Raw genomic sequence first — 18,766 nt, 5'->3', positions numbered from 1 at the left:
AAGAAGAAGAAGAAGAAGAAGAAGAAGAAGAAGAAGAAGAAGAAGAAAGAGGAGGAGGAGGAGGAGGAGAAGGAAAAGGAGGAGAATGAGGAGGAGGAGAAGAAGGAAGAAAGAAGAAAGAAGAAAAAGAGACAGAGAGCATTCCAGGTGTTACCACAACACCTAAACTTTCCTAGAAACTCATTAGTAACAGACAGCTTTGTGAAACTTAAAAATACTGTGGGAGTAATGCCTGCATCTTCCCCCATCCCCTGCATAATTATTTAAGTGCTGCTTTTCAGAAGATATTTAGATTTTTAATGTGAAAAATGAGTAGTTAAAAATGTGACTGTTTCCAGCTTTCTGGGGCTGTTTGTTTTTTAGAGACTTAGAAAAAAGGTGGGCCTTCTCTAGCTCACCAAATTGCTGCTTATTCTTCCCGGGGGATGGGAGGCAGCCTGAGTATTTCAAATGAAAATAAGGTGCCTTAATGAAAGTGGGCTTCAGGTGCCCAGCCCAGGCCTTGGGCATTTTCATTTACTCTGATCTTCTCACACATATAAGATTTCACCTCTTCACCTTTGAACAAAATTCTGCTAACTTTGATCTTTTCAATTTTGTTCACCTCCAAGAAAGGAGCAGCCATTTGAAACGTTATCATTTAGATGTTCTTTTTTCTCCTTTTTTTTTTCCCCTGGGGTGTGGGAAGGGGCAGAGTGGGTAGAAGAAAAAAAAGGAAAGATGATGATTGAAAGCTTTGCCCTGTACTATAAAATCTGTAGATGTTAGACTTGAACATGACCTTTGAAAGTAACATGATGTGCATTACCTAGAACTGCTTTAGCACCTAAAACAGGAAGCTTTTAAAAAAATTCCGTTCTAAGGGCTAATGAACGGTACAGATTTCCTCTATTTATTTATTAGGAAGTATATTGTTTATAGAAATTCAAATAAATCATCAGATTTTCATTAAGAGCCTACATCATTCAAGATACTTTTCTAAGTAACAAGGGCTCAAATATAGACATGACAGAGACTTATATCTCAAGATCGTCATTTCTATTGGGATGGAAACAATATAAACAAAAATAATTAATATAAGACAGAATGAGAACATTTAAAGGTGATATCCAGTCAAAGTTTTATGAGAAATTTAAAGAAGAAAACTTTACATGAGGGGAGAGGGGGTAAGTAGAGGGAAAGAGAAATAGAAAACCTCAAAGGCTGCTTCATGAAGAGGACAGCATTTAAAGTCGGGCCTTGAAGAAAGGAAGGAATTTCAACAGATGGAGGCCAGAGTGACAGGACTAGAGAAATCCTTTCCAAAAATGAGAGAAGTACTGAGAGAGCATAATCATAATAGAGGATAAAATGTGGTATAATTCCTTTAGAACCTAGATCACATGAAGGGGAGTACTATAAAAAGAGGTTGGAAAGGTAGGTTGTGTCCAAGTTATAGGGGGCCTGGAATGCTATGTAGAGGAGCATATCTTTCACTTTGAAAGCAACAGGAAGCTAACCACTTTTTTTGAGTAAGGAACAATATTATCAGTGTTGTTGTGTTCAATCGTTTCAGTTGTATCTGACTCTTCACGATCCCATTTGGGGTTTTCTTGTCAAAAATACTGGAGTGGTTTGCCATTTCCTTCTCTGACTCATTTTACAGATGAGGAACTGAGGCAAGCAAGGTTAAGTGACTTGCAGTACATTAGGACAATTAATTAAGCATCCATAAAGATAATGGATTGGAGAAAGGTTAGAATGGAGGCAGGAAGACTGGCTAAAAGGCAAAAAGAGATGAGGGTGTCAAAAGGAGGATGTGTGTGAGAGCTATTGACAAGGTAGAATTAAGGAGATTTGACAAATGATTGGCTATGGGGGATGACAGAGAAGGAAGAGTCAAAGATGATTCAAAGGTTACAACCATACATCACTAAGAGAATGGTTGATGTACAATCAACAGAAATAGACAAGTTAGGCAGAGGAGCAGATAGTAGGTACAAGATGAAGAGTTCACTTTTGGGCAGGTTCTGAGTTGAAGATAAGTTCAGTCTTCGACGTGTTGAGTCTGAGATGCTAACAGGACATTCTGGTGTAGATAACGAGCAGTATATTGGAAATATGAATCTGGAGCTCTGGAGAGAGTTTGGGGGTGGAGATGCAGAATTGGGAGTACAGATGCACATTCAAGACATGCCATGTGTGCCTAGGCATACCCTAGTGCCTCAAAAAATGGTATCTATGTCTTATTTTTTTAGATTTCTGTTTTTAAAATAAAGTTTAGTTGTTATTCTTTTTCTGTAGTTTTAAAGTTTAAGTTTAAATTTCTTTGGTTTGGTTAATTAAAAAAGGGTCCTTTTTGACTGAGTAGTTAATAGATGTTCATTGTAAGAAACAAAAAAAATCATAAAATTCTTATCTTACACATACTAATGAAATGCACTGCATATATTTTGTCTGGTGGTTATCTTCTTGTCTTAGAGGTGGGAACTGAAACTCTGAAAGGAGAGAGTGAGAGACAAAGAGAGACAGAGAAACCAAAACAGAGAGGGTGATAAAGTGATAAAGAGACAGAGATAGACTATGACAGAGGCAAATGGAGACAGAAACACACAGTGACATAGAGAGGGAGACAAGGAGACAAAAAAGAAAATAAGGAAGAAAAAGATAGAGAGGAGGTCCCATAAAAGAACTTTGCACTCAATCTATAATTCAAAGGGTTAGATAAAGAGAAGAAAGTAGCAAAGGAGAATGAGAAGAGCAGTCAAGGGAACAGGATGAAAAGCAGTAAAGGCCAGCATACAGAGAGAAAAAGAGAGAGAGACAGAGAGACAGAGACACAGAGAGACAGAGACAGAGACAGAGTAGTCAAAGGGGAAAAAAAGACGTCCTGAAACAGGGAATGGTCAAGCATCAGTGTAGGGTGCAGGGTTTATGTTCAAAATATAATAATCTTTTATTCTGAACAATTCTTACAACATCATACCTAATCTCCTTTATTTAAATATCTGTTTGTTTTGTTTTGTTTTGTTTCGTTTCATGTTGTTCCCTTAATTCTTGAGGCTCAGGATTTGGGGGAAGAATCAGCATATTGCACATCTAAGAAAGAGGCTAAATATTCCTAGCTTGTAGTCAGGAGAGACCTGAGTTCAAACCTCCTCTCTCACACCTATGAGTTAGATAACAATGGGCAAGTAAAGTAAGCCTCAGTCTCCATGTCTGTAACATGGGATTAATAATACCTGCTTTGCCTACATTGCAGGATTGTTGTGAGGATTAAATAAGAAAACTGTTTAAAATACTTAAAATTCTTCATAAGTGCCAACAATGAATATTTTGTTGTTGTCTTCTGCAAATATATTTGTCCACTTTTGGTATAGAATTATGAGAAATAGTGTGACAAAATAATGACCACTACCAGGGAAAGAATGAAAGTGAAAAACATAATTTTTAATAACTTACCAAGAGGCCAAGGTTAAATTGCATGCATAAAACGGAGATAATAATAGCTGTATTCCCTTTTTTTTCTGAAAGTTGTTCTCAGAATCAAATATGATGATGTATAGAACATGCTTTGCCAGCCTTAAAACACTATACAAATGTTTGTTATCATTATAAAGGAATTTGAGTGTCAGATATGTAATAATTAGAAAAGTTTCCTTACAAATAAGGCAGTCATCTGAGATCAATGTACGTTTCTAGATTTTAAGCCCCACTGCATAAGGCCTATCTTTTCCGAGTCAACTTCAGTAAGACAACTTTTGTTGCTTCGTTCCAGTACCAACAGAGGGATTTAAATTGCTCTGCTAATCAGACAATAACTTTGGAACTCTATTGCCCAGTGTAGTGTTTTGCACATTTTGGTGAAGTTGCGGGGAGCTTTCACTAAGGAAGGGAAATTACTCATATAGAAAATCCCTCATCAGATGCACACCAGCAACTTATTTGTAATTTGTAGTCCAAAGACCACAGATTTAGAGTGAGGAAGAACTACAGAGATTAAGTAATTCAAAATCCTCTTTATAAATGAAAAAATTGAGACCCAGAGTGATGGTGGCCAAGTTGGAAACAGCATGATGCAATGGAAGAGAGTACTGGTTCTGAATTCAGAGGTTGCCGTTCAGTCATGTCTGACTTGTCATGCCCCCATTTGGGGTTTTCTTGGCAAAGATACTGGAGTGGTTTGCCATTTCCTTCTTCAGCTCATTTTATATAAGAGGAAACTGAGGCAAACAGGGTTAAGTAACTTGCCCAGAGTCACAAAGCTAGTAAGTGTCTGAGGTCAGATTTGAACTCATGTCCTCCTCACTTTAGGACCAGTATTCTTTCCACTGTGCCACCCAGCTGCTCCTCCATGCAAATACTTAGTAAATAAAAAAAATGTTTTTTAACAGAATCAGATTTGATTGAATTGACAAAGAGATGAAAGCAGTTTGCAATTTCTATTTTTCTCCTAGTGTTTTTGTTTTTGTTTCTCCCACCCCTGATTCTTGAGGCTTAGAATGGGGGAAGAAAGTTAACCATAAGAATGCATATGAAAATATTATGATTTTCAGTGACCAGCATGCTCTGCATAAAGTCATTTTGAATAGAAATACTTCAGTTCATCACAGATCCCTAGCCACAGAGAAATTGAAGTGAACAAATTAGGATTTTTCCTCCCTGGATTTTACTGTTACTTTTGGTAATTACCAAGACTAAAATACAAAAAGGGAAAGAATATTGGAATGATCTAGGCAAATTCAGAAAATGTGTCTAAAATTAGACTAACTATATTGCAATCCCATTAGAAAAAATAATGCCACAGAATTTGCTACAAAAATGATGGATTTTTTTCCTCCTGTAATTGGTGTAACATCTTTATGTTATCTATTTGTAGAAGGTTGATTGGGAGAGTCTGGCTAGCTCAGTGAAGCAAAAGAATGAATACTTTGTTCTGGACTTTAATTCCATTTCATTGAAAGGCGCAAATGGGATCGCCAGGACACATATATACCAATCAACACATCATCTGGAACCCTGAGTACATCACCTTAATAAGATTGGGGAAGAGTCTTGGCTTTGGTACCTGTGATCTAATCCCTTTAAAATTCATTGAGGATGAGCAAAGACACTTAACATGTCATTATGGATTGAGTCACATCTTCATGCTGGGTCTATAGAAGGGAGCCACTATATCTGCCAATTCAGATGAGAGATTTAGAAAGAATTGAAAAGAGGTTAGCGACTAGAGACTGACATTAGATGAGACATCAATTTCTGAGGACTGAAGACTGCCCATATGCATGGCCTCCCAGGGAACATCACTACCCCAAGCCTCAGAGAGATTGCCACCAGGGTAGGTTGAGGGGCATTGGTTAAGTTCCAAGCCCTTGATTTTCTTGACCCAAAAGTGGAGAGGAGTTCCCTTGAAAGGAAACCAAATGGCATCAGAAGAGGGCTGTTTTCAACTTCATGTCCTAAAAGCCCTTGACCCAGACACCTAAGAAAGGGAGGAGGGAATTAGGGATGCCATTGAGTTCCTGGACCAACTTTCTGGGAAAAAGAGGTGGAATCATATGGTCAATGTCACTAATGTGAGTTATTCAGATTGTAAAGATAGGATAGGTAAGGACTTAGTTTCAAATGATCCCAAATGTTTTATCCCCTTTTATGAAAGTTGCATCCCTTAGAATAGCACTAAATACAACATTGAGAGTAGTACAGTCTAGAGGATGCTATGGCTATTTAGGAAGAAGATGGAACTTATAAAAGAAAAAAAATTATATCAATTGTTCATGAACTATAAATGCTACTAGCATTTATATGTTGATGTGACATTTACAAAGCTCTTCACGTGTATTATCTCATTTGGTCCTTACAACAACCACATGAAGAAGGTATTACTATTACCCCCACTTTACATATGAGAAAACTGAGGCACAGAAGGATTAAGCGATTTGCTCAAGATCACATAGCTGGCGTCAGAGGCAAGCTTTCAACTCAGATCTTCCTGACGGCAAGTCCGTGCACTGTGTCACCTATGTTCTTTCTGAGAGGTGAAGCACAGTCTATCTTGTACCTGAAATATAATGTGAGCTGAGTTCTTGCATAATAGCTAAGGGGCCCTAAAACCACATCTGTGGAGACAGGAGATATATTCTGCCTGCGTAGAGGCAAAATTGGCCAAAGAGAAGTGATTTTAGAAGCCACTGCCAGTGAACTCAGTCTACATACACTCAGATCTTGGAGTTTTAGGTCATAGGTTACTGTTAACACTCAATCGCATAGTGATCCCTCTAGTCTCTGTTAGCTTCTCTCTCATTTATTTCAGTTCACCACCACCCCTCCTTCCTGCAGGGAGAGATATGTGAAGGAATAGAATGGTGATCACATTTAATACATCAGAGTGGAACTCATGCTCTTTCCTGCCTAGTCTCCAACTCAGCCCCTCAACATCACTACACACATACAAAAGGGGTAGATCCTTAAACAATGTGACCTTCTCCACCTCCTTTCCCCCACCACTAGAGCTAGCTTCCAAGCTTCAAATTAGTTTTAAAAGACTGAAGATTAAGTATCTCTGGCTAGCTCTTATCACATGGGTAGAGTCAAATACTTCCCACTGTCCCTGAAACTACTATGAGCACCCCTTGGAGGCTGGATAGAAACCCATACTTCCTGTTTTTGGAAATCATCTGTAGAAGAGTAATACATTGGGTGGGCAGCTGGGTGGGCAGCTAGGTGGCACAGTGGGTAGAGTGCCAGGCCTGGAGTCAGGAAGACTCATCTTTGTGAGTTCAAATCAGACTTTAGACACTTGCTCACTGTATGACCCTGGGCAAGTCACCTGTCTACTCCAGTTTCCTCATCTGTAAAATGAGCTAGAGAAGGAAATAGCAAACCACTTCAGTGTCTCTGCCAAGAAAACCCCAAATGAGATCATGAAGAGTCAGTCACTAATAAGATGCTTCCCTTACCCCCAAACAAAATCCAGTTTTTGAACCATTATCAAATCAACTCAGTCATTGACTCTGAAAGGGCAATCAGTCTATGCCCCTCTGGTCCCACTCACCATCCTTATAACTTTCAAGACCAAATATGCCCCTCCATGGACACCATACACCTAAATGCGTTGTCTCCCCCTATTAAAATAAGATATTTGAGGACAGGAATCATTTTTGCTTTTGTATTTTTATCCTTAGCCTGAGCATAATGTTTGACACACAGTAAAAGTCTAATAAATGATTATTCATTAATTGATTCAGCCTGAAACATAAAGAATATCATCCTCTGATCAAACATTCTTGGAGGTCATTAGGAGTCTTAACTGATGGATTTTTCCCTCTATTCAATTCAATTCATAAACATGTAAAAAAGCACCTAATCGATGCAAAAGTCTATGTTAAGTGCTGGAAAGTCTAAGACAAAAAATGAAACCGTTCCTGCCTTTAAGAAGCTTATGTTCTATGCGCGTAGTGCAACATGTATGAAGATAAGTACAATCCAATGAAATTTAAGGAAGTGGAGAGTCTTAACAAATATTGAGGGTGAAGGAGTAGCCAGGAAATGCTTCATAGAAGAGTTGTCAACCAGACTGAGCCTTGAAGAAAAAAAAAACTTTTTTTGCCATTAAATATTTTTAAAAGGAAAAAATCAATGGTTCAGAAAATTTTGAAATAATTTATTTTAAATTCCCTTAAAAGTTGAGGTAGCAGGGTAGAGTGAAAAACAAAGTTGACTTGAAATTGGATGGGGATTGGTTCAAATCCTGGATCTGATATTTACTACAGGTATGATCTTAGGAAAGTCATTTACCTTTTCTGACCTTCAATTTCTTTAATTTATAACATCATTTTCACCTCTAAGATCTTTTCTAGCTATAGCTCCTTATGAATAGGACAAAATAAAATTGTTATTTTCTGGCTTGCAATGGCTACACAATTTCATGTAAAATTCTAATAGCTCAAATATATCTTTATTAAACACGCATTAATTAAAGTGACAACTAAACTTCAAATCTATATCTCAAAATTCATTATCACATCACGAGGCTCAGTGGAAAAGGATGATGGAATTGGGTTCCATCTGCTTCTGTGAGGATTTACATGTATTCTGTTTCAGTATTGAAAGACTTGTCCTTTGAGATAATGCAGCAATTCCTTATAGTCCTAGTGATCAGTGTTCGTGTCAAAGGCAATTGGCAAAACTTGTCTACTCTGTGGTTTATAAGGAGCAAGAAAAGTCCAACTCTCCCTTGGACTTCCAGGTAGGAGTGGTAGTGGAGGAGATTTCTCTCTCTTCACCCCCTGTGGCCATGAGTATAACAACCTGTGTTAGCCCACATGGATGTGAGAGTGGATCTTAAATACCTGGCCACCTCTTACATGTTGTGTCTCTTTCTATGAGCATAGGTGACTAAACAGAGATCCTGGGAGATAGACATCATTGCTTTGTTGGCTACCTTTTGTGGTTCAGAGTTCCCAGATGCCTGAGTCAATGCTAACTTTCCAATAGGAGGTAATGGAACCATACCACTTCTTGGAGGAGGAAATGACCAAACCAGGATGACATAGGTGAAAGGACCATAAAAAACCTATACAATGGCCTAGTAGGCCAGAAAACCTGGACTTTGTGAGTTGCAGAGTCAGAGGAGAAAGTGAAATATCCATTCAATAGGACCACAAAGGGCCTTTGCTTTTAGGGGAGATTATAATGATGGTGATAAATTATTGTTTTATGTTTTAAGTATTTTTAATGAAGGCTTATAAGGGTTTTTTTTGTATTTTAAACATTTCTTTTGTGCTGGAGGAAACAAATAGTTATCCTATACCTAATACCTAATTTGGACATTGATTATCTTTTCTGAACAGAACCCTGTTAATCCCTTTTAGTGGAAACACTAGGCATATGTCATACTTACACTTTGTTAAAAACTATCTTGTAGATCTCCAGACTGGGGAAATAGTAAACTAGAGAGTGAAAGAAAAACCTGAGTCTCATATCTGGGGTCAGGGTCCTCCCAGAGTTAAAACTGGTCCATGTGAGTTCAGAGTTTGGGCTCATTATGGGTACTTGGGCTATCAGTGACAAAATTCACAATTATTAGTTATATAATTCTGCATAAAATATGAAATTTCTAATCCATTTATTAAAGTTCTAGCTAAATCTCAGTGTCATAACTCATTTATGAGTTATGATTTGGTAGTTATGGTACTGCTCACTGCTAAAAGGATTATGACAGGAGGTGTGTATGTGAGAGTTTGTAACAAGGTCCAGGGAAGGTGAACACATAACAGAACTTTTTGATATAAACATTATTTCTCCTGTTTCCCTGGTTGGTTTTAGTTTTATGTTTTATTATCCTGGTCAAAACTTAGTGCAACTTCTAAAAATTCTCAGATATGCCAATTGCTTGCTAATACAACAATCAGAATAGGGGAAAGTGGCCAAGATGGGAAAAAATGTTGATGCAAGGGCGATTACCCAATAGATAAGTGGAAATAAGACATGAACAGACAGTTTTCAGAAGAAGATATACAAGTGATCAACAATCATTTTTTTAAAAAATGACTTAAATTACTAACAATAGTAAACGCAAATGAAAATAAACATAGAGTGATACCGTGGATAGAGCCCTGGACCTGGAGTCAAAAACACCAGAGTTCAAATCTGACCTCAAATGCTTACTAGCTGTGTGACCCTGGGCAAGTCACTTAATCACTGCCTGCATGAAACTGGAGAAAGAAACAGCAAACCACTCCAATATCTTTGCCAAGAAAACCCCATAGATGGTTGGTCCACAGGATCATGAATAGTTGGTTATGACTGAACAACTGAACAACAACAAATGTTACATAAAACACCTCATATCCATGAAGTTGACAAAGTTGATAAATACAGAAATAGTCAATGTTTGAGAGACTATGAGAGGATATACACACTAATTCACTATTACTCAAGCTAGTAATTGGTCCAGCCATTCTGGAAAACCATGTAGTTATGCAAGAAAAGTAACTAACCTGTTCACACCTTCCTCATGCCCTTTGAACTAGTCATACTACTCCTGGGTGTAAATTCTAACAAAAAGGTATGTCCCAAGTGCTCATTACTCAAATACATCTGGTCTCATTGATTGAGTAGTTTCCTTCAATAATGCAGCTCATATGGAAACCAATCATACTTGCCCATCCTTTATGACTCTAATCCATGTGTCCTCCCCTAATTTTTTCCATAGAGGGTCCACTCATCACGCTTGAAGCCTGTACCTGCCATCTCTCAATCTTCATATATAACTAGCCCATCTTTTTTTTTCTTTCACTTGATTCTTTGATGGTATTCTTTAATGCTATTCTTCAAAATTATTCATTGATTATACGTTGTGCAGCCTCCTCATACCCACTATGCATCTTTCCATTTCCCTCTGTGTGATTCTCTCACCTTTAATTCTTTAGAGACAGTAGTGTTGCTATTTGTAATAATACTTCTCGTAGCAGCAATACAGTGGAAACAAAAGGGGCATCCATTGATTAGGAAATGGTATGTTTCCTAATATACCATTAGGTATATTTACATAATGCAATATGTATTGGGCCATAAGAAATGACAGTGAGGAATTCAGAGAAACATGAGAAGGTTTTGTGAACTGATACGGGATAAAGACAGTAGGCCCAGGAGAACAATATGCCTAATTACTATAGTAATTTAAATGAAAATGACTCTAAACTGAACACACAATAATTGCAAAAGCTAATCTTGGTCATGGAGAAATGATGATAAAACATACTTCCCTCCTCTCAACAGAGGTACAAGATTATGTTTGGGAAATGTCACATACAGTGGCATGCCATCACCGTTGGTTGATTTCATTAGCTACTTTCTTTGTCATAAAGGGAAAGTTTGAAGGGAGTGGGGGGTAGGGGAGGATACTTTGGAAAATGGTTGTAATTTTTTTAAAGCATCAATAAAACATATAACAAACAGTGGTCTTAACCTCTTTTCCGGGTTAAAATTCTCCTATTATCATTACTTACTCTGATATCTACTGCCTGAGGGAATAGCAGATTGTAACAAGAGCAGTTTATAACATATTATTTCATCCCTGAACCTACCAAGCCTGTCTTTGTGTTTTGCTTTCCTTCTCTTTCCCTCTAGTCCTCTTTAAACTTGTTCTTTTTACTCTTCCTCTGTCATTTCTTTTTTTGCTTTCTCTATGTGCTTCTTTCTCTTTCTGTGTGACCAAATGTCTTCTCTCCCCATCTATCTGTATCTTTCCCTTTTCCTCTGTCTTCCTGAATCCCTTTCCAATATTTCACCTTCCTTCAGCAATTAAAACTAGTTATAAAATGTAAATGAAGTGTATATATAGATGTACATATATAATTTATTCCTACTATATATTTTTATTAATTTTAATAATAAACATCTAGTTTATTAAATTATTTAACATTTATTATAATTTTATTGCTTTTATTCTATTCTTTATTTCTCTTATTATATTGATTGAATAAAGTTTTATGTCCTCCACTCTTAATTTTTAAAGGCAAGCAAATTAAATGGTGCAATTGTTTCTAAGAAAACATTTTTATGTTTTATTTGCATGTGGCATTCCATGAATATTTTTTTGTCTGTGGGTCAGTGGCCATCAATAGTTTAAAAGACCTCTTGATATTCACTTTAAGCATTTCCTCACTGCAACCTTCTCCATACTCTCCACATTTCTCTTAAAATTTGAAGTACACAACAGAACTGTTGGAAAGATGGCAATAAGCCCATATACTCAGGCAGTGAAAATTAAAAGAATCATTCCAAGTGGTCAGTGGAGCATAGACTGTGGGCTTACAACCCACTAGTCTTTTAAAATCTCTTGCTGTGACCTCATCACTGAGCAGGCTAGCACTCTATCTTTGTCTACTGTTTTTCCTCTTGCTCTCAGTATCCCAGAATCCCTTTCTCTCATGTTGTTTTGGATACCAAAGGAGAGTAGATTTCCTACCTGTTAGTTACTATGTGCCTCTTTTATTGATGTCCTGATATCACATCCATCTTATCTTGTAACTTGTGCATGTGTTTCCTGAAAGAATGAGACACTGAACAATGAAAAATAGTTGGCTCCTTTCCAAAACAAACTTGTTTTTTCCAAGACTCCAAACCATCTCCAACATCATTAGGAAGAGCCAAAGCCACCTGAGGCTGTGCATTAATTAGCAATTAGGTCACACATTGGGTGGTGGGAAGGCACTCAGCCTTTTGGCCTCATTCCTCACAACACACCCAAGCAAGACACCAGCAGTCAAACAGTGGCCACCCTGTTATATCTTGTTACTTAATTGGGGAAAGTTAAAGATGCTAATGTGCACAGGCAGATTCTGTAGCTTCAATTAGAGATCATTAGTGGCTGTACCAGCGGTGACCACTGAAAAGTGATATTTGCTCTGGGGAAGGCTTTGTAAGGTGCCCTGAGTTCCTATAGGAAAATAACAGGACCATGTTTGACATAGCTTCCAGCTGTGCACTTTTCCTTCCATCCTCTGTGCTCATTGGCAGGACAGCTTCCCCTATGGCTTCCATTACTTTGAGTGGCTGTGTTCCCATGGCTTGGTTATTAAACCATGACTGCCACTGTCCATGGTAGCAGAGCGAGGCCTTCACAGACCATGGGCTTGCAGCAGGGCTGGCTTCATCCGCCTCTGCCACCCATCACTTTTTACAGGAAATGAAGAAGCTGATCTCAGAGGTAGGCCTGTGAAGTCCAGAGTTAACACTGAGCAAAACCTCTGAGCACTCAGAAAGTGATTTTTGGCTGACTGCAAAGCAAAATATAGAAAGCAGCTTTGTCAAGTACAGGAAGAAGAGAGAATATTGTCTTCTGAACTTTAAGATCAGTTCCTGATTAAAAAGAAAGTCTCCACTTCCTCCTCCAAAAAGGCAAACAAACAAACAAACAAAAAAGCACATGTTTTGAGAATGCAAATTTTGGAAACATTCATTGTGGTGGAGCTGACTCAAGTAGCCTGGAAATTAGATACCTTATGGAGTGTCTGCACTATAGATAGTACAATTTATCTCAATGCATTTAGCATTTTATAAAGGGAAACCAGTGGCTAGTTTAAAAAAAATGTGCATACACACATACACGTACCCTTTCTTTCTCTCATGCTCACTAACATACAACCTTTGCCAGATGTTACAGTGACCTATGCTGCTGCCTTTAAAATAAGACACAGTGCCATGTTGTGTCAGGGTGAACAGCACAGATCCATCTGGATTATTTTGCTGTCATATTCCACTGCACACCCCATGCTAACGAGAGCTACTGCTCTACAATTGCTAGGATGGCAGGATTTCCTACAGTAGGGGGTTTAGAACCTGCTGCCACTAAGCCTAATTCACTCACAAATAATTAGATTCTCACCTTAATAATATCAATTAAAAAACTCAACACTTTGTAGGGAGGGGGAGGAAGTGAAGTGAATATATTAGCAGGACAGGAAAAGAGATGAAATCTTCATTAATAGGGTAAGTTCAGAAGGGTGGATGTCACTTTTCTGTGACAAATGTAAGTTTTAGAAATGCCAAGGCATTTGTTTTTAAATTTTGGCTTTGGTTTTCTTGGTCTTCTTAGTGCCAGATAAGTTCTAATACCTGCCTAAACAATTAGCTCCATAATATCAGAATCTAGACACAGATCACACTAAGAACCCTTAAAAAAATAATAGTAGGCTTTACCAAACAACCATTTTCATTAGGATTTCCCCACCCCCACCCTCCCCAGTTCCTTGCTCACATCCTTCTTCCTGCCCCTTGACTTGTGTGAGCTGTTGCTGCAGAGATGGCAGGATGTCAATGCCCCCAAAATTGAACCTGTGATTTGTTTTTCTTTGATTTATGTGCTTGTAGTCAATAAACTTTATAAAGGAAAGTATCAGACTGAACAATCAATCAAAGATAAACAGATTCCTGTCCTTTAAAAGCATTTCAGCCCAGTGTGGGAGCGCCTCATTCATCTTTCCCAGGCATGTTTGTAGCCCTTATGCTCAGACAGGACTGACTGCTCACTACAGGCAGTTTTGCTACCCTGAGGTAGACCTGGGATTTATCAATTTCATAGCTCCAGTCATCTTCAACATCCTGAACATTGTCAGGAGCAAACGAGTTAAGTTTCCTACTTTACATGCCATGACCTAAGCTTCTTGTCTACTTGTAGTTGCATTTGTAAGAAAATAGGTCTGGATTTAAATTCTATAAGTATTCAGGCTAGAGTCCTACAAATAATGGATATTTGCATACTTTTCATTTAAAAAATATGGACTCTCTGCTCCTGCCCCACTGCCAAAACCAATCCCCTCTTCATTCTATTAAAAATATTTTAAATCATCTCTGGAATAGACCAAATTCTAGCTGGCATGTTTTGCTTCTCTGTAGCACAGATGGTGTGCATATGCAGATTGGTGATTTTCTAATCAATACAGTGGCACTGGGGAATATCTGTAAGTATTGTAATAATGCATTAGTCAAGAGTGATGTTGTAACACACTGAGATCATACACATAAATCTAACACACCATGTCTAGACACTCCAGGGAAGATGGCATGGTGTGGGTTAGAGCAGGCATTAAGGGAGGGCAATATTTCAAATATGATGGGGAAATAACGCAATTTGCAGACTTTAATAAAACCACTGGGGAATTAATTTCAGTAAGGATACAGCATCTCCTGAAACATTCTCATTCTTGCTTTGGCTTCATGGGTCTTCAGAATGAGGTACTTTTCACCTGTTATCTCAGTCATGAATGCAGAACGGGATCTGTGAATTGAGCTGGATTTTTAATGGGCTGAATAGGAAAATAATCCCTTTATAGGTAGTATTTTAGCAATATAAAACTACATTACGCAAACAATGTGCAGACAGTGTAAACCTAGGAGATCCAGAGTTAGAAGAGCTTACAAATTAATCAACTGAGCACCCATTGTAGCTTGCTCAGAAATTCCATTCTATCATAAAACTTGACCAACTGAGCCCACCAAGTTTTAATAAGGAGGCTTTTGAGGATGAAGAATAAGAGGTGAATTGTATGCCTATTTATACACAGACTTTTTCTCTCTCCTGAAAATTACTGCCTCATTTCCCCACCTCCCCTACCTCAGAAACTGCTAGCCACTTGCTGCCTGAACAGCTTCTGGTGTATCATTTTTAATCAACTAAACTAAGTTACATTTCTGTCAGCTAAGAGCCACTCCAAAGTAGAAAAGCATCCTGCCAGTAAAGCTGGGCAAAACAAAACAAAAAACTTAGAAATTTAACCTGGCCAACACTAGAATCCCTGTAGATAAGCCAAGATCTCTTTTTACCAATCAGATCCACTTTGTTACCAGATAGGTTTCTAATCCAACCATGTACTTACTCCCTTTCCTTCAGACAGTTCTCCATATTGTCATTTTGTTTTACAGAAACCTAACCAAGAAGGTATGAAAAATCTCACGGAAGTACCATACCTTTAACACACTGTAGGATTTTCAATGAAAACAAATGAGAAAGGGAGGTGAAAGTGAGATGGAACCAAGCCAATTATCTCAGCATCCATAGGAATGCATATGAAAAATGAACTTCAACCTTCTCCTGACTCTCAGACTGCCTGGCTTATTAGAAGAGATGTGGTATTTCTATGAGTATGAGGAAGGGCAAATTTTTCTTTTTAAAAAGAAATTTTAATTGATCTCTTTTGTTTTTATACCACCTACGTTTTCTAATGTCTATCCTCTCTGCCTTCAAAAGAGGCATCTCTTATAATGAAGAATAAAAATGAAGGGAAAAAAGTTCAGCAAACTAACCAACATGTAACAAAATATATTATTCACAGCATTCCATACCCACCAAGCACATACTGTATAAGTGTGGAGTAAAATGGCCCTCACTTGGCAAAATGTCTCCAGCCAGAACATGGAGAACACTTTTATAATATAGTCACCTTAAACATTGGTCTACTGTCTGGAGAGAACCTGAATTGTAACGTTTCAACCTCTGCATGAATTTTGAAGATCTGTGTTTACTGTGTGGATATCTATTATTATCATCATCATTATTATTGTACCTGGTCATTAATAGAATCATAAGATAATAGCTTTTGAGTTGGAAGGAACTCTAGAAGTCACCTAGTTCAAATTCCTCATTTTTACAGATGAAGAAACTGAGGGCTAAGATTTATAGCAACTTGCCCAAAATCACGCAGGTATTAAGTGGCAGGGCTGATATTTGAACCCAGTTTCTCTGTCCCCAATTCTAGTGTTTTTACCATTAAGCCATGCTGCTTCCTTTTGCCTTTAGATTATTTTTAATCAGAATATTGTAAATGCATTTTATTTCCTTAGCTCTTGGCCTTCTTTTCCTCTTTCTGAAAGGAAATTTTATCTGTATTAGAAGAGATATATACATCTTGTGAAAAAGGGTTGAAAACTCCAGAAGGGCAGAGACAGATGGCAGAATTTCCATATTCTGTAAAGTCCCTTGAGCTCTGAATACAGTGACATGCACCCAGTGGGCACTCAATAAATGTTAGTTGGTGTAGATGATGATGATGGGTGGCCTCCAGAGTATCTGAATGAGTGATGTCCACTCGTTATTGAGGGAGGTAATCACTTTTTCTTTCACATTGAGAAAATAAATGAAATGCAGGCCTATTTCTCCTAGAGCTCTTATTCCACTCCAGTACCTCCTCTTTAACGTAAGCAATCTTTTCTGCCAAAGCCAAAAACACATGGCTCTGTGCTTCTTTTTTTTTTCTTCCCTCCCTGGTCTACCTGTAGTTTTTAGTATAGCTATGGTTTATCCCTGTTGAATTCTTAGTCACACAATAATCACAATTTAAACAATCATCTTCTCTTTACTCTGTTTTCCCTGTCCTAGTCTAAATCCATTTCAATTCCCCAGCTCCTCATTTAGCCATTTTTATGATACCTATCACTGAAGTATGTAGATGACTAGAAACTATCCCTTCAAACACTATATTTCTTTTCATTTGTCTCACCTTAACTCTACCCATAGCTTCTAAACCAATAGCAACTTATTCAATTTCCCTTTCTTCTGGCCCCAGATAGACCTAGATGCTAGGGAAAGAATCATGATAATAACAATAAACCTTTATATGACACTTTAAGGTTAATAAAGTTCTTTATCAACACTGACTACATAAGACAGTGAAGCAGGCACTATAAATGTTATAATGTCCAAATGATAAATGATGACATTTAGCCTGAGAAGTTCAATGACTTGCCCAAGGTCACACAGCTAGAAAGTCTTACAGGACAAATACAAAACAAAGTCTCCTGACTCCACATTTAGTGCTACTTTTAAGACACATGATGCCATTTCTTTTAAAATGAAGAATAAAGCAGGCCTATGTTGCCAAAGAGATCAAAGAAAGGAAAATAACTCATATTTGCAAAAATATTTATAGCAGCTCATTTTGTAATGGCAAAGAACTGGAAACTAAGGATGAGCTCATTGATTGGGGAATAGTTGAAGAAATTTTGGCATTTAAATGTAATGGAATATGATTATTCCATAAGGACTATGAAAGGAATAGTTTTAGAGAAGCACAAGAAGATTTGTCTGAACTGATATAAAGTGAACAGAACCAGGAGAACAATTTCTACAGTAGCTGCAACATTCCAAAGATAAATAACTTTGGCAAACTTGAGAACTTTAAGCAATGTGAAAGACCAGTCATGACCCCAGAAGACCAATGTCAAAAAAAACTGCTCACTTTCTGACAGAAAAGTGGTGAGCTCAAATTGTGCAATGAGGTATATGGTTTTGGACATAGCCAATGTAGAAACTTGCTTTGCTTAACTATGCATATTGGTTATAAGGAGGTTTTTTTTTCCTTCCTCCACCCCCCACCCCCAGAGGTAATAGAGGGAGGTGAGAGAAAGAAAAAATAAATCCTTGTTAATTGAATATATATGTTACTGCTGTTGTTGTTCAGTCATTTTAGTCATGTCTTTGTGACCTCATTTGGGGTTTTCTTGGCAATGATACTGAAGTGGTTTGCCATTTCCTGCTCCAGCTCATTTTTACAGATGAGGTGCTGAGACAAACAGGGTTAAATGACTTGTCCAGGTCTCTGAGACCAGATTTGAACTCAGGAAAATGAGTCTTCCTGACTCCAGGCCCAGCACTGTCCATTGTGCAACCCAGCTGCACATGTACCACCTAACTATATGTATATATGTATGTATGTGTGTGTATGTATATATATTTATATATTATGCATGTTATATACATACACAGCTATATATGTGTATATGTATGTAAAAATATAAATAAATATATGCATATTTTCATACATGTGTATATTTGCCTATATGTACACCTTATATGCATAGATACATATATCCATATTAATATGTGTGTATAGGTTATATATACATATACACCAATGAATAAACTTATATATATAAATATTTATATGTGTATACACATACATACTACACACATACATATGCTCTGTAACCTAAGTCCACTTAATGGTTTTAGTAGAGAAGGAGAAAAACAAAGGAGAATGATGGCCAGATGGAAGTATGTTCATTGTAATTGTCACTATTGAACTATACCATGCTGCTCTTTAGAGCAGGGGTTATTAACCTGGAGTCTGTGATCTGTTTTGTTTTGTAGGGTGTTTTTTAATAGTTTGATGATTATATTTTAATGTAATTCATTTGCTATGTGTCTGACTTTGGTAATCCAATGTATATACTTTTCAAAAACATTATTCCAAGAAAGAGTTCAGGTCCACAGGCTTCATTACAT

Source organism: Vombatus ursinus, unplaced genomic scaffold, assembly GCF_900497805.2.
Source record: "Vombatus ursinus unplaced genomic scaffold, bare-nosed wombat genome assembly UNPS02014769.1, whole genome shotgun sequence".
NCBI lineage: Eukaryota > Metazoa > Chordata > Mammalia > Diprotodontia > Vombatidae > Vombatus > Vombatus ursinus.
The sequence above is the reverse complement of the archived record's forward strand: the minus strand, read 5'-3'. Positions refer to the sequence as shown.